The 13,215-nt window shown below is 47.9% G+C and overlaps 1 protein-coding gene across 1 annotated transcript in view; it reads right to left on the reverse strand.

Annotated features, from left to right (window-relative positions):
• LOC107120254 (ras-GEF domain-containing family member 1B-like) overlaps positions 1-13,215 on the reverse strand; it is a 54,497-nt gene that overhangs the window by 40,919 nt on the left and 363 nt on the right.

A 13,215-nucleotide genomic window follows, 5' to 3' on the forward strand; every position in this document is an offset into this window, starting at 1 on the left:
TTGGCAACCCCAGGCAGCAATGGTTAGCATTACTGTAAAAACAAGCACAAAATCCACGCTGTGGCTTTTTTATTAGGACAAACCGAACTGACACAAAGCTTTTAAGCACATCAGAAGCCTTCATCAGCTGAACAGTACAAAATTTATGAAGGCCGAAGAATGGAAGGCAGAATCCTCAGACCTCAATCTTAAGGTCTGATCTTACAGGCCTCCTTTGCAAGATGGCACCAGGGAGTCAGCCTCTTTGCTTTATTGGTGAGGTGCAGTTTAGGGTTGCCAGGTCCACTGGACCAGCGGGTGGGGGTAAAGTGACTGGGAGCGAGGAGGGAAGAAGCCAGAAATAAGCAGGATGTGCCTACGCCACCCAGAAGTGATATAGGCACATTGGGGGCAATGCTTTGGTTTGTGGGCAAAACCGCTATGGTAGAATTAGCTTCTAACCAGAGAGTTTTTGTCCCAAAAGCAGAGTGTCGCCTCCCCGACGTGTCTACATCTCTTCTGGGTGGTATAGGCACAGCCTGTTAATTTCCAGCTTTTTGCCTGCTTGGGGGGCATAACTCCCCCCCAGCGGCGAAGAGCACCCAAAACCAAGGGACCCCTGCCCGCACTGGGGGTGGGGGAGGTATCTGGCAACCCTAGTGCAGTTGCAGCAGTCTCTGGGAGGCTGTACTCATTTGGCGTAGTAGTTAAGTGCGTGGACTCTAACCTGGAAGAACAGGGTTTGATTCCCCACTCCTCCACTTGCAGCTGCTGGATGACCTTAGGCAAGCCATAGTTCTGGCACAGCTGTTCTCTCCAGGGCAGTTCTCAGTCAGAGCTCTCTCAGCCCGGCCTACCTCACAGGGTGTCTGTGGTGGGGAAGGGAAAGGAGTTTGTAAGCCGCTCTGGGACTCCTTTGGGTAGTGAAGGGCGGGGTATAAATCCAATCTCTTCTTCTTCTTCTTTTACCTCACAAGTTGTCTGTTGTGGGGAGGGGAAGGGAAAGGAGTTTGTAAGCCACTCTGAGACTCCTTCAGGTAGTGAAGGGCGAGGTATAAATCCAATCTCTTCCTCCTCTTGATGTCCACCCCAAAATCCTCTGTAATGCCCAGTAAGAATCCCAGTTCCCTTGATGACTCAGAGCCACAGGAAGCCCTTTCTGGCAAGCAGTGTGGCCTGGTCTGTCCCACAACATTAAGGTGTGCTTGTAACAAAGTGGAAAGCTCGGGGAAGATCGCCCGGAGACTTTACTTCAGATCATGCCAAATGTTCAGGCTTGCTTGAGCAAGGGAGAGGCAGGGTGTATTGCCCTAAGGAAGGGCTGACAGACCCCAGGTGGTAGATGGAGATCTCCCGCTATTACAACTGATCTCCAGGCAACATGGCCGCTTTGGAAGGTGAACTCTACAGCATTAAGGACAAAGAAGAAAAAAGGGGGGGAAACTGAACCTAAACCTAGAATTCAGAACCCAAAAAGGTTAGTCAAGAATAGAAGAGGGCCAACTCTAAAAAAATCTAATTATGAAACATACAAAAATATACATGTATTTATTCAACATAAATTAAAATAACAAACAAGGGCCCATTCATACCTCATATAAAAACATACAAGGGCTAATAAGATAGACCTAACGCGTTTCGGCCTTTATAGGCCTTCCTCAGAGGTCTAATACAGACAGAACCATGTTGGCTGATATGTAAAAATACATACAATCATACATATACAAAATATGGAATAAAGACCAGAAACCAATTCTTTTTAACCTAAGGAACATTTTATTGGGAACATGTGGCTGTACAATCTCAGAAGAATATATAGTTGACCAGAGAGAAGTACTACTGGACATGTGATTGCACTGGAGGCTTCATTTGCATTTTTGTATTTCTTTTCTTTGCCCAGTGGTTAAACTTTGGAACAATTAGCCCTTGTATGTTTTTATACTTGTATATGAGGTATGAATGGGCCCTTGTTTGTTATTTTAATTTATGTTGAATAAATACATGTATATTTTTGTATGTTTCATAATTAGATTTTTAGAGTTGGCCCTCTTCTGTTCTTGACTAACCTTTTTAAGGTTCTGAACTCTACAGCATTACACACCATTGAAGTCCCCTCCCCTCCTCAAACCCCACCTTCCTCGGGCTCCACCTCCCAAAATCTCCAGGTATTTCCCACTCTGGAGCCGGCAAACCTACCCTAAGGAAAGCAGATATGGATACTGGAAAAGGAGGACGACAGACTTGCCTGGCAAAGGCCTCAGCTACCACTCACCAGGAAAGGAGAAAAACTGTACAGAGCCTACAGAGCTTGTGAAAGACAACCGGACTCCAAAGGATGTCTGACAGCAGGAACAAGACTTTGGGTGTCAGGTCTACCGGCCCTCCACTACACCTGGCCGCATCCGCCAGGGCAGAGCCCCGAGCCAAACCAAACCCAAGGCTGGGCAGAAAGGAATCGTTCTGTAATGCTCTACAAGGCTATTAATGGAGCAAAACTGAAAGTCAGTGAAACACCTTTTTGATATCACTTTACTTGCCAGGGAAAGCTCCTATGATATATATGATACAGGCCAGTGCTTTGGCCCTCAGTGACATAATAAAAATGAGCACAGAAAATTGGGCAGGGGCTTTGCAGAAAGCCCACAGCCCTCCCCACACAACATACCCTCTGAGACCAGACATGCATAGGGGCAAGCTCTGTCCCAGGCACGACCAGTGTTCCCTCTAAGCTGAATGAGTGTGAGCTGGCTCACAGTTTTTTGGCCGCTGGCTCACACATTTTTGTCTTAGCGCAGGAAGGATGGCTCCAGAACAAACTGATTTATGCAGCAGGCAAATCGCTCGCTCACAACTTTAATGCCAGTCGCTCACAAAGTAGAATTTTGGCTCAGAAGACTCCGCAGCTTAGAGGGAGCATTGGGCGTGACTCCTTCAAATCAAGGTGTGTAGACACCTCTCGCCCCACACCATGTAAACACAAAGGCATGACTCCAATGGTGTGGAGAGAAAGCCTGATACCTGTAGACTTGTACCGGTGTGGGGCCACCACAAACCTTCAAGCCAATGTGCACACGTCAAGGACCAGCTTCCTGTCGCAATGCCCCCTGGGGTTAACAGCCTCCAGGGGGCGCCTGGAGATCTCCTGCTATTCCAACTGATGTCCTGACAACCCTGGAGAAAATGGATGCTTTGGATGCTGGACGCCAGGGCTATTTTTGGGCAGGAACGCACAGGAACGGAGTTCCGGCTGGCTCCCGAGTTGGCCACGCCCAGCAGGAACTCATTAGCATAATAGGCCACACCCAACAGCAGAAACTCATTAGGATTTTTTTCTACCAAAAAAGCCCTGCTGGACGCTATGGCATTATAGCCTGTTGAGGCCCCTCCCTTCCCCAAATCCTGCCCTCCCTGGGCTCCACTCCCAAAATCTCCAAGGATTTCCCAACCCAGAGCTGGCAACCCTAATGCCACCCCGACCCTGTGTCTTCAGTCTCCAAAGATCAGTTATCTCGAAAGGGCTCGTGAGTGCACATTCAAGGAGACAAATCGGGACTAGCAAAAAGAAAAAAAGAAAAAGGCCGCAGGTAAGCCTTGGTTTGTACAATTTTTTTGCCATGCCTATTCCCCATTCTTTTATACTCATGCATATAATCCATGCTCTCTCAGTCACACACAGATCCGTTTCTCACTGAAGCAGCAACTTCCTGTTCACAGAAAGCTAGACACCAAGGAAAGGGTTTTAACTTAGCCTTTTGCCCAACATGCCTGTTCTATGTGTGAAGGTTTTGTTTTAACACCCCTGTACAGGGCTTTTTTTGTAGAAAAAGCCCAGCAGAAACTCATTAACATAACAGGCCACACCCAACAGCAGAAACTCATTAGCCTATTAGGCCACACCCCTGACAGCACAGCTCATTAGCATATTAGGCCACACCCCCATGTTGCCAGAAGTGTGGTCATCCAGCCACACCCACCTTTTGCTTCTTATTCTGTTTGCTTTGCTGTCAAAACCCTGGGCTTTTTTTGTAACAGGAACTTCTTTGCATGTTAGGCCAATCCTAATGAGTTTCTGCTGTTAGCCGTGGCCTATTATGCTAATGAGTTCCTGCTGGGCATGGCCAGCTCAGGAGCCAGCCGGAACTCCGTTCCTGTGCGTTCCTGCCCAAAAATAGCCCTGCCCCTGTATCAAGAGAACGCACATCCTCAAGGGTGAAGGAGTCCCAGCTGAGGCACAGATTTGGCCCTGGACAAACAGGGACCTCCTGTCAAAACGCTGTTGCTTTCTCTACACCCTCTTCCCCCAACAGCCCCCAAACAAAGCTTAGTCTTGCATGGCCCAACAGCTTTTTTTCAGCTTCTGAATAGTTGGGGCAAGCGGGTACCCAGAGCAAGACTGCATGGAGCCCATGAGTCGTATGCCAGACCATGCACCTCCAGGAACTGGTATTATTAGGTGCACAATCCAGAAGCCAAAGAATGTTGGCTTCCATTGCAAAATCAAGTTATGTTCTCTAAGGCAATGAAGACAGGATATGAGCAATGGGCGGGGGCCAGGAGAAACCCAAGAGAATTCTGGAGGACCAGGCTTGGAGACAGGGAAGGAATTCTCTTGATCGGAGGTGTGGAGTTTCACAGTTCTGAACAGTTAAGGGAAGCAGAATATATCACCCCAAACAGGCCAATTTTTAAGTCACAGCTGACTTATGGCGATCCCGTGAGGTTTTCCAGACAGGAAACATCCAGGGGTGGTTTGCCATTGCCTGCCTTCACCTCATGACCCAGATATTCCTTGGTGATCTCTCTTCCAAACACTGACCAGGGCTGGCCCTGCTTAGCTCCTGAGATCTGTGGAGACCGGGCTAGCCTGCCTATCCAGGTCAGGGCTACAAGCCAATGCACACAGTTATTTAATTTGCATGATCTTGGTCACAACCTTCGGCTTTTCTTGGCTCCATTTCCCAACTCTTCTCATGCAGAAAGAAGTGGAATAGCTGGGGCCCAGAGCTGGGGTCCATAACAAAGGAATGCTAATGTTCCTGAACTACTCTGGGCGTTTCCTCTAAGGACTACCACCCACCCCTTGGTCCGCTGATGGCTACTTCCATCAGGCCTTTGGGGAAGGGAGCAGAAAGGTAAGTGAAGAAAGAGCAGATTGTGTGTGTGTGTGTGAAAGACTGTGAGAAGCAGAAAATTGTGAACTGGCTAAAGTGCTTTAGGATGCAGGGACTCTGCCCAAGATTCGGCCAATGGACTGCCATAAGGCCTAGCGTTGTCTCCTCTGAAAGAGAACCAGCACAGAGCCCACTGCCCTGGAGTCATTAAAATGTGGAATTCACTGCCAGAAGATGTAGTGATGGCCGCAAGAATACACAGTTTTAAAAGGGGATTAGATAAGATACATGGAGGATAAATCTATCGTGGTGCCTGGAGCCTCCACATTCAGAGGCACTAATCCTCTGTGATTCACAGAGTCAGGAGGCAACATGAGGGGAAGGCCTCGGCCTCCATGCCCTGCTGTTGGCCCTACAGAGGAACTGGCTGGCCACTGTGTGAGACAGGATGCTGGACCTGATGCTGGATCAGTGGATGTGTGAGACAGATGCTGGATCAGTGGTCTGATCCAGCAGGGCTCTTCTGAGGTCCTTAATTTCCCACCAGTCAGAGAAATGGGCAGCACTGAACACTGCGGAATTCCTTGCCCACCCCTGCTAAAATACCTAGACCAACACCCATTTATTTATACTACTTGGTTCACCTGTCCTCCATTTTAACTTCACAACAACCCTGTGAGGTAGGACTGAGAGAGCGTGACCGACCCAAGCACAGCCAGCAAACTCCCATCGCAGAACAGGGATCTAGAGCCAGGCCTAACAGGTCCCAGTCTGACACACTAGTCACTACAGTTGACTAGTTGGGGGAGAGCCAGCACGGTGTAGGGGCTAGGGTATCGGAGTAGGATCTGGGAGACCCGAGTTCGAATCCCCACTTGGCCACAGAAGCTCACGGAATGACTTTGGGCTAGTCGCACCCCCTCAGCCTAACCTACCCCACAGGGTTGTGAGGACAAACGGGAGGAGAGGAAAAGAATACAAAGCTGCATTGGGAGAGAGGCAAGATATAACTGAAGTAAGCAAAAGAAGTGAATACGGTTATTCTTGGATGCAACACACACAAGAACTTCCGTGCTGCCTTATAAATGTAAAGCAGACACACACAAAGATGAACGCTTTGGGCCTTTGAGGTGCAGCCAGCCTAATAAGGCACAGATTAGCAGACCCATAATTACCGAGGCGCTGACATCTTATGATCCACCAAAGTCTCTGGAAGAGTTCAGCCTTCTGCCCATTTCACTGCAGCGGAAAGCACGGGTGATTTATGGAAGGAATTCATCTGAAGGGCAGGGACAACAGACCGAGGCTAGTCTAAGCACACAATAGGATACTGCCCTCTCTCTATGAAGCAGGCGGCATTTGAGGCCAAACCTGGGGTCCCCCAACCCCACGCCATTATTTACGATCAAGCAGCTGGAAGACAGAGGAAAAAAGCACCTTCGGGTGGAGGGCCACAGGACCATACCACTTTAAAAGGGGATTAGATAGCTTCATGGAGGATAAGTCCATCAAAGGCTGAAGGTAACCTCCACATTCAGAGGCACTAAACCTCTGAATCCCAGTGTCACAAGGCAACATCTGGGGAAGGCCTCGGCCTCTCTGCCCTGTTGTTGGCTGTCCAAAGGAACTCGGCCACTGTGTGAGACAGGAGGCTGGACTAGGTGGACCCTCACTGGTCTGATCCAGCAGGGCTCTTCTGATGTTCTTATGATCCCACAGAGGTGTTCCCAAGTGCATCAGAATCATGCTTCCAAGGCTTCTAGTTAGCATTTTTGCATGGATCCCCCAAACATTTGTTTATGGTTTTTGGTTGCTTTTATGATGCATTTAAGGAGCTGCGGTGGCTCAAGTGGTTAAGACGCTGAACTGCAGGCTGTGGAAGGTCAGTAGTTCAGCAGTTCGAGACCCGAGTGTGCCGCATGACGGAGTGAGCTCCCGTCTCTAGTTCCAGCTCCTGCCAACCTAGCAGCTCGAAAGCAAGAAATTGCAAGTAGATAAATAGGTACCGCTTCGGTGGGAAGGTAACAGCGTTCCGTGCGCCTTGGTGTTTAGTCATGCCGGCCACATGACCATGGAAACGTCTTCGGACAGCGCCGGCTCTTCGGCTTTGAAACAGAGATGAGCCTAGAGTCGGATTCGACTGGCTTTCGAGCAAGGGAACCTTTACCTTTACTTTACCTATGATGCATTTTAATTGTATTTATATATTATTTTATGTAAGCCGCTCTGAGCCTGCCTCGGCGGGGAGGGCAGGGTATACATCAAACAAGCCAACAAACATACATCACATTTATCTATGAGTCATCTCTCCTTTAGCCTATGCTGTGGTTTCGAACCCAAGTAGTCAACTTGAGGGTGGCATGGTATGGGCATTTAAAAAAAAGAGGTGCCGGAACTCTCAAGAGGGAAATGAAGTTTTCAGTCTGTATACTGAAAACCCGTGAACTTTTAAACATTTTAAAAAGAGTTTTGTCAAAGAAGTTCTGGAACTCCATTCCAGTGTGTGTTCCCCAGGAAAAAAGCCCCGGGGATGGTATAGCTTGATCCTGCCAGATCTCAGAAGCTAAGCAAGGTTGGTACTTGGATGGGAGCCTGCCAACTGAGGCTCTGCAGAGGAAGGCAATGGCAAGCCATCTCTGCTTCTCACTTACCTTGAAGGCAATGGCAAGCCATCTCTGCTTCTCACTTACCTTGAAAGCCCCTGGCTGGGACTGTCATGTTGGCTGAAAACTTGAGGATGCTGTACCAAGGGTCCTTCAACCACCATGTTAGTATATGAGCCAACTCTCCTTTAGTCTACACAGTAGTTTTTAGCCCTAGCAGCACAGCTATTTTGGGGCAGGAACGCACAGGAACGGAGTTCCGGCTGGCTCCCGAGTTTGCCACGCCCAGCAGGAACTCATTAGCATAATAGGCCACACTCAACAGCAGGAACTCATTAGGATTGGCTACATTAGGGGTGTGTGGTCTAACATGCAAAGGAGTTCCTGCTACAAAAGAAGCCCTGGACAACAAACAAGGTAAACAGAATAAGAAGCAAAAGATGGGTGTGGCTGGATGGGCACACTTCTGGTAACATGGGGGTGTGGCCTAATGCGTCAATGAGCTGTGCTGTCAGGGGTGTGGCCTAATATGCTAGTGAGTTTCTGCTGTTGGGTATGGCCTATTATGCTAATGAGTTCCTGCTGGGCTTTTTCTACAAAAAGAGCCCTGCCTAGCAGTCAACCTGCCTTGACGGTGGGAAAAGTGCCATCAAGGCACAGCCAATTAATGGCAACTTGGTAGGGTTTTCAGGGCAAGAGACGTTCGGAGATGGTTTGCCATTGTTTGCCTCTGCATTGCAGCCCTGGTATTCCCTGATGGTCTCCCATGCAAATACTAACCAGGGCCAATGCTGCTTCGCTTCCAGGATCTGACCGGACTGGGCTAGCCTGGGCCATCCAGGTGCCTTAGGGAACATATTTAAGTAGGTAGAAGCCATGCATCCGATCAGAAGCAGGAAGTTTCACCCCTTCCTCCTCTCGGCATCCCTCAAGGTAGCAGCTCTGGGAAACACCCTCTGCCCCAGATCCTTGGGGAAAAGTACATCTACTGTACTAGAGGAGACAGATCAAGGGTCTGAGTCAGCATATGTATAATTCAAAGCAGCTGGGCAGCTGTTAAATGCCACAGGATAGAAGCACATCACAGTCTGTCACCTATTCCAAAAGGTCATTTGACTACGTGTTTGAGAAACAGAAGTGAACTGCAAATGGTCTCTCTTTGTTGCCATAGATATACTTCACACGGCCCTTTTCGGAGACTTTAGGGGAGCGGCTGTGGCTCAGTGGTAGAGCATCTGCTTGGCAATCAGAAGGTCCCAGGTTTAATTCCAAGCATTACCAGTTAAAAGTACCATACTGTAGGTGATGGGAAAGACCTCTCTGCCTGAGACCCTGGAGACCCGCTGCCAGCCTGAGCAGACAATACTGCCTTTGATGGACCAAGAGTCTGATTCAGTGAAAGGCAGCTCCTTGGGTTCACGAGCAATGCTCCCTCTAAGCTGTGGAGTCTTGTGAGTAAAAATTCTACTTTGTGAGCTACTGTCCTTAAAGATTTGCCTACCGCATAAATTAATTTGCTCTGGAGCCATTCTCCCTGAGCTGAGACAAAAATCTGTGAGCCAGAGGCTAAAAAAAACCTGTGAGATGGCTCACACTAACTCAGCTTAGAGGGAACACTGTTCACAAGTTGCGGGATTTAGGGAGAAAACGCAAAGAGCAATACAAGGGAAGAACATTTGCCACTGAAAATGCATCCGAAGGGTTCACAACGAATCATGCTCTAACAGACATGTACAATGCACACCCATAAACAGTTGTTCACACCTGACATTTTTACATCTATATGCAAAACATTTTACTACTCAGTGTCCGAACGAGCTACAGCTATTGAGCTAAGAAGGGAAAGCGCATGATTTTCATAGTGTTTGGAAAACAGTGAGAGATAGAAATGGGCGATCGTGAGTACCGCCTGTCTCAAACGGAATCTCATCTGATTAAAAAGATGCTAATTTCTTCCAGTGGAACTCAGTTGAAGGCGGGGGTGGTGGTGGATTAGTTACACCACCAGTATCTGCTGGATTATTTCAGATGCCAGCAGTTCTCATGCTGAACAGAAGGCATTAACCTCATCCTAAACCCATGGATCAAAGTCTCACAGTGCTCGAAACAATCACGCCTATAAAGTCAACAGACTTAAAAAAAAAAAAGTAGGAGATTTCTAAACAAACAAGAGGCAAAGTATTTGGGAACAAGGGGCCGTTCATCTCCACTTGGGATATTTTAAGTTTGTGGGAAAGGGTGCAAGTTTTATGGGGGGGAGTGTTTGGAGATGAATAAGAGGTATAAGTATGTCTGCACAAGGAGGTCAAAAGTTAAGACACCTACACATTTCACGGGAACACTAGACAACAAAATTCCTTCCAGCAAGTAAAGTGGAATAGCTCTGAGTCACTCTGGAACCTTGCAAAACATCTCGGGAGCTACTCAGCCAATTCTTGTTAAACACTAAATAGGACACGCGTCTCCAGTTCTTCATCTCACAACAGTAATATGGAGAGAAATTGAACAGCATCTTGCAACTAAAGGGAAGACGCTTTCCATATGGTTGAGTGGAAGAGGTTGCCCTGATGAAGAATTCAGTATCACTCAGTGGTCTCTGAGCCCTTTCACTGTCAGAATTCAGTTGGCTAAGAAGATACTTTGTGTATCAAAAAGTTTAAAAACCTCCAAGTGAATACCCCCCCCCCAGTTAGTAAAAAAGGTTATACTTGCCCAGACTTTAAATCCTGAGTCTACTATCATGTAAAATGTATTACATCAATGTGACCACTGGGGCCCTTTTAAAATAACCTAGATCTCAGGTGCAACAATGACCTTGCCACTTAAGTTACCTAGATGGTCTACATGCTCCAAAGGTACAAAGTTCTGCTCAGCAAGAGGGTACTGAATAGCTTGGATCCTTTGTCAAAGGCTTATCCTTTCCCCACATTCTTCTGGAAGCCACTTTTTAATGTAGGCAAGTCTTTCCCCTATGCCAACACACCTTTGGTAAGATTACCTGTAACTCTCAGGTAAATGCAATGAAATCATAAGAACTGGCTATACCTTACTCAGAGGTAACCCCACCAAGACCAATGATGCTTATTCCCAAGAGTGAACAGAACCACAACCAAAAACCGAGATGCTTTGACAGGGTTTTCTTTGGAAAGGCTTCTCACTGAAATCAATAGGGCCTGCTTTACAGAAAATACAAATTAAGACTGTGGTACCAATTCCTAAGTACTTCTCATACCAATGGTGGCATATGGCTATTGCATATATAAGGGAGGAGGAATGATAGTTATAAAAAGAACTTTTAGGGCTCTACTTCCCAAGCACTGGAGCCCATAACCCTTCTTACCCTTTCGTACCTCACCGAAAAGGAGTACCCACATGTCTGGTACCCTATATGCCTACCACACAGGGATCACTTATCTAGGCAATCTACATGATCTCCCGTAGAACTTCCCTCCACAGAAATCTGGCTCATAACCTTTAAGGGTTAATATACCATAAATACAATACATAATCAACATATCTAATCCTCAACATGACACCATCTGTGGATGCTTACACCTGGAGATTGGGGCCATGTACAGACAAGACTTATCTTTCTACAAAACTGGGGGGGGGGGACACCCAGGTTTGCAGAAAAACCTGAACTCTAAAAAAAATCTCATTTTCCCTCCCCCACTAGTTTTTCTTCCCCTTTCCGGCAAGCCGCCATACCTCCTCCCATTTTCCTGCTTCCTTCTCCCTCTTAAAAAACGTTCCTCTTGTCCGTCAACAACTGTATCACTTACCCATGTATAAATCATTACAGGCTGTTTGGGGAGGAAGGAGCAATCACTAGTCTATTTCTCACTCGCCAGATCACTATCTTATGACCAGGTCACCACCTTCCCATGACCAAAACAAGGCAGTTGCTCAGTCGGTTCTCCCACCCCACTCCACAGAGTCCTCTCTCCCCCACCCCCAGCTTTCTTTGGTCTTCATCTCATCCTGTCCTATGTTTTAGAGGGGCTTAGGCCGTGGGATGATGATGTCGCTATGTCTCTGAGCTGGGCAAAACAAGTCAAAACAAACTCCTCCGTGTTGATTCAGAGCAATTTACTGGCACAATCCACTCCCGCCAGGCAGCTCTTGAGGTGTCATTTCTGACAAACCAAAGGTTTACGGTTCTCTCTGCTTTCTCTCCCCTACTCTTGGCTGCAAAGCTGAAGGAACCGGTCGGGGTTCTTCCATAAAATACGAGAATCCATGAAGTCCTCACTACCAAGGGGGGGGGGGATTTAAGCAACCTCCTTGTGGCTTCAGATCTAGATGTATTTAGTTACCTGTATTTAATACAGCAGAAGAGAAGCTGGGACAGATCAGACCAATGTTTAGTATGTGGTTACCAGAGCATCTGGTAACTGTCACTGAGAGCATCTCTGGATGCTCATAACCAGGTCAACAGCTCTCCCCAAATGTGTGTCCCCAGCAATGCTCCCTCTAAGCTGTGGGGTCATGTGAGCAAGAATTCTACTTTGTGAGCTACTGGGATTAAAGTTGTGAGCAGCTGATTTGGCGACTGCATAAATTAGTTTGCTCTGGAGCCATCCTTCCTGAGCAAAGACAAAAATGTGTGAGCCGGAGGCTAAAAAACTGTGAGCTAGCTCACACTAACTCAGCTTAGAGGGAACATTGGTCCCCAGAGGTACATGGAGGTTCTAGAAGGGACAGCAGCCGCCAGCCCACTCATCTGTCACGAATCTGCCCGGCCAGAGTTCTATTGGCTTTTCCTCTTCAATTAGGAGCCGCATTGACAAACTTTTCGACGGCAGCCACGAACAGAGACATTTGGCCGCAGATCCGCGGGATTCAGTTCCAAGTCAACAAGGGCAGGGATCCGGGCTGCATTCTCACTCTCCACCGGGTGACCAATAAGCCGATTTAAGACATATCAGTAAACTGGTTTTAGCACACGTTCATTTATACTCGGGAAAGGGGGCAGGTGACCCTAAGCCGTGGCCGTGGCTGACCCTCGCGAGCAGCTCGGATTCATGTCCGCATCTTAAACCCCATTTAACCTGCCTCTGTTTACAGAACCACCACCCCCCTCCCGGAATTACAACTCGGACCTCTCCATATGTCGCTCTAGTTACACGAAAGTGAAAATAGTCTCTTGAAAACAGGGCGGGAATCCCCGTTTGGTTTGCAGGAACAGCAAACCCAGTTTGGGAAAACAGCGATTCCACAGAAATGCCCCTCCCCCGAAAGACTGACCCCCCCCCCCCCCCCCGCAATGCAATCTAACCAGCTTCCCAACTAACAGGTGGTGCGTCCGTGAGCCACTTAAACCGGTGTCCTTAAAATCATAGAGTTGGAAGGGACCTCCAGGGTCACCTTAGTCCAAGCCCTTGCACAATGCAGGAAATTCACAAATATCTCCCCCTCCCCCCACACCCAGTGACCCCTGTTCCATGCCCAGAAGATGACCAAAAAACCCCACAAACCTCCAGGATCCCTAGCCAAACTGGCTTGGAGAAAATTTGCTTCCT

This window comes from Gekko japonicus, unplaced genomic scaffold, assembly GCF_001447785.1.
Source record: "Gekko japonicus isolate JY-2015 unplaced genomic scaffold, Gekko_japonicus_V1.1 scaffold1274, whole genome shotgun sequence".
Lineage (NCBI taxonomy): Eukaryota > Metazoa > Chordata > Lepidosauria > Squamata > Gekkonidae > Gekko > Gekko japonicus.